The 3,216-nt window shown below is 44.4% G+C and overlaps 1 pseudogene; it reads left to right on the top strand.

Annotated features, from left to right (window-relative positions):
- Nucleotides 1-1,954: 1,954 nt before the first annotated feature.
- LOC111728294 lies at nucleotides 1,955-2,917 on the top strand (annotated as a pseudogene).
- The last annotated feature ends 299 nt before the right edge of the window (nucleotides 2,918-3,216 follow it).

The following is a 3,216-nucleotide window of genomic DNA, read 5'->3' as shown; positions in this document are numbered from 1 at the left end:
CCTGGCTTTGTGGCGGATGCCTGTCATCCCAGCTACTTGGGAGGCTAAGGCAAGAGAATCACTTAAGCCCAAGAGTTTGAGGTTGCTGCGAGCTGTGATGCCATGGCACTCTACCAAGGGCAACATAGTGAGACTCTGTCTCCAAAAATATATATATATATATCTCTTCACAGAAACATTCTAGGATAATGTCTGACCAAATACCTGGGTACCATGACCTAGCCAAGCTGGCCTATAAAATCAATGATCACCATAAAGTACTACTCATTAATAAAAAATGATGAACTATTAACACATGCAGAGCTAGGATGCACCTCAAGTGATTCTGTTGAGCAAAAACAAACCCAGTCTCAAAATATCACACACTGTGTGATTCCATTTACATAACATTTTCAAAATAACAAAAGTAGAGACGTGGAAAACAGATTAGTGGTTGCTGAGGGTTAGGGTTAGTGGGGAGTGGGTGTGACTACAAAAAGGAAGCCCGAGAAAGCTCTTTGTGGCCATGGACCGGTTCTGTGTCTGCATTGTGGTGGTGGTTTCAAGAATCTCCACATGTAATGAAAAGTCACAAAACTATACACACACAATATACTGAGGCCAGGTTCCTGGTTTTGGTATTGTACTATAATTATGTAAGATTTAACCAATGGGGGAAATTGAGTGGAAGGTCCCTAGCACCTCTCTGTACTATCTTTGCAACATTGTGTGAATTGACAATTGTTTCAAAATAAAATAAAATAAAATAAACAGAAGGATTTATAGCAGCATCAATATGCAAATTTTTAACAATAAACATGTATACATCCTGAAATAATAAAAGCCTTTTCTTTATGTTTCCTTTTTTCATTTTTCTCTTAACAAGAATGCCTGAAACTTAGAAGGAATTCAGACAAGTACCGATTAATCCAGGGATGCCTATTATTGACGGCTGGAGGACGTGAGAAAGGGCCCCCGAGATGGAAGAGTTAGGATGCCCCGTGTCTGAACACCAAGAAGGCCCTGGGGCAGCCAAAGCCCCAGAATGTCAGGCCCCTGGAGGAAGTTCTTTTCACGGTCCTCCTTTTTCTCTTTTTTTGGTGATCCTGCCTGGGATCTCAGAGGCAGCAGAGACAGGCAAATGGCACGTGGAAAGCAGTTGCTTCAGAACCACCAGAATTTGTTCTTTTCCATTTCCTTGCCTTCTTAACACCAACCAGGTTTCTTCTTTGCATTTCTATCTGAACCAACAGCTGTAAGTAAATCAACGCCACTGCTGGCAAACGCCACACAAATCTATATTAATCGGTTCCATTCATCTAAAACCCATGGAGAGGAACAATCCTTCTCAAGCAATTATTTATAACTATTAGTGATAATAACCGAAAAATACATTGGCAATTTCCTTTTGAATCCATATAGATTCATTTAAACTGACCTTCTAGCTGTGGGACCAGACTCTATTCAAGGTGCCTTTCAGATAGTACTCTAAAATAAAAATAAAAACCACGTAGACACAACTTTAATGGGGCCTAAAGGAACTGCCAAACACAAGAGCTCAGCACCCGGTAGCCCTTAAACAAAGGGATAGGGCAGGTTTGGGTAGACATGACCAGGGTTGGCTCATGGAAAAACAGTCCACAGTGATGAAGTTTGCCAGCAGCCCTGCCCAGGCCTTTTCCTGGCAGCCTCAGCTCCTTTCTTGCCTGTCACCTTCGTCCTCTGCCTCTGACCCTATCAGTCAGGTGTTAACTGACCTCCAGGGGCTGGGCACTTTCTGTTAGTTCTTCCTCCCCTTCGGCCCCTCCCCAGAATGAGTAAGCGGGGTTTGGTTGGCTCCACTTCCTGCCTGTGGTTATTATAGCTGACTCACCAGGCCATCCTGGGTACACAGTTTGGAGTGTTGATGCAATTCACTTCACATTAGATCATATTTCTCTTTGTCATTAAATGTTCTTGGAAAACATGATTTTTAATGGCTGCAAACATTGCCAAGACCATCTGCTTGCCTGATGCTGGCATTCGAGCTGGCAGAAGCTCCGTGTCCTCCAGTTTTCTGATCCATCCAGTGGAGACGGACACCCACATGTGGCCATTTGCTGGTATTTGTCATCCACTAGGTCCCCGGCAAAGCTACTGTGTAGGCATCTAAATATCAAAACGTGGCTGGCTGGTATCATGGCACCCTAGAAACCCTGCTCCAAGACTATGAAACTGATGAGGCTCGGCACCTGTGGCTCAAGTGGCTAGGGCACCAGCCATGTACATCTAAGGTGGTGGGTTTGAATCCAGCCCGGGCCCGCCAGGCAACAATGGCTGCAGCCAGAAGATGGCCAGGCATTGTGGCCGGCGCCTGTGGTCCCAGCTACTTAGGAGGCGGAGACTCGCTTGAGCCCAGGAGTTGGGGGTTGCTGTGAGCTGTGATGCCATTGGACTCTACCCAGGGGGACAGCTTGAGGCTCTGTCTTGAGAAAGAAAAAAAAGATAAAAAATAAAAAAGAAAGTGATGACAACTCTTACAAAAGAAGTATTGGATTTAATGGAGTATTCAAGAAGACACCACTGGTGGAATCAAGTGTTTGGCCATAGGGTGGGACCAATGGGAGAAGAATATGCAGTGGCTACCCTGCTTGTAACAGGTGGCGTGACTGGCTGGTCTGCAGGACTTTTGTTCCAGAGAATTGGAAACTTTGCAGCGACAGCAGTAGGTGGTGGCTTTCTGCGCCTTCAGACTGCCAGTCACAGTGGCTATGTGCAGATCAACTAAGAAAGAGTTGGAAAAGTTGTAAACAAAGCAAAAAGATTAAGAAACGAGCAAATAAAGCAGCACCTGAAATCAATGATATAATCAAAGAAGCCACGGACGTTGTCAAACAGAACATGGTGATATCCAGTGGATGTGTGGGAGGGAGACTTTCTGCTGGGCCTTGTATCTTAAGGACATGGATGTTCTACTGTGGAGGATTCAATAATGAAAAGAGAAGTTGTGGCAACAGGGTGGTCTGTCAGTGGTATGTGCTGCCAGAGTGTGCAAGGCAGGGAGAAATCAACTAGCTGGAGACAGTAAACTTACAACTTAGCATTTTGCCATCTGAAGCTTGGCAAACTTGTGCTGGCTGTTAAACAACCTATGTGCTGTGTGAAAATAATATTCCTGAGCAAAAGATGGCTTCCATCTGTGTTTAAAAATTTATATCTGTTTAGGCTATAAAATACCACCACTGAGTATAGATATGA

This window comes from Otolemur garnettii, unplaced genomic scaffold (genome assembly GCF_000181295.1).
Source record: "Otolemur garnettii isolate 467f Iridium unplaced genomic scaffold, OtoGar3 scaffold00148, whole genome shotgun sequence".
Taxonomy (NCBI): domain Eukaryota; kingdom Metazoa; phylum Chordata; class Mammalia; order Primates; family Galagidae; genus Otolemur; species Otolemur garnettii.
The sequence above is the reverse complement of the archived record's forward strand: the minus strand, read 5'-3'. Positions and strand labels throughout refer to the sequence as shown.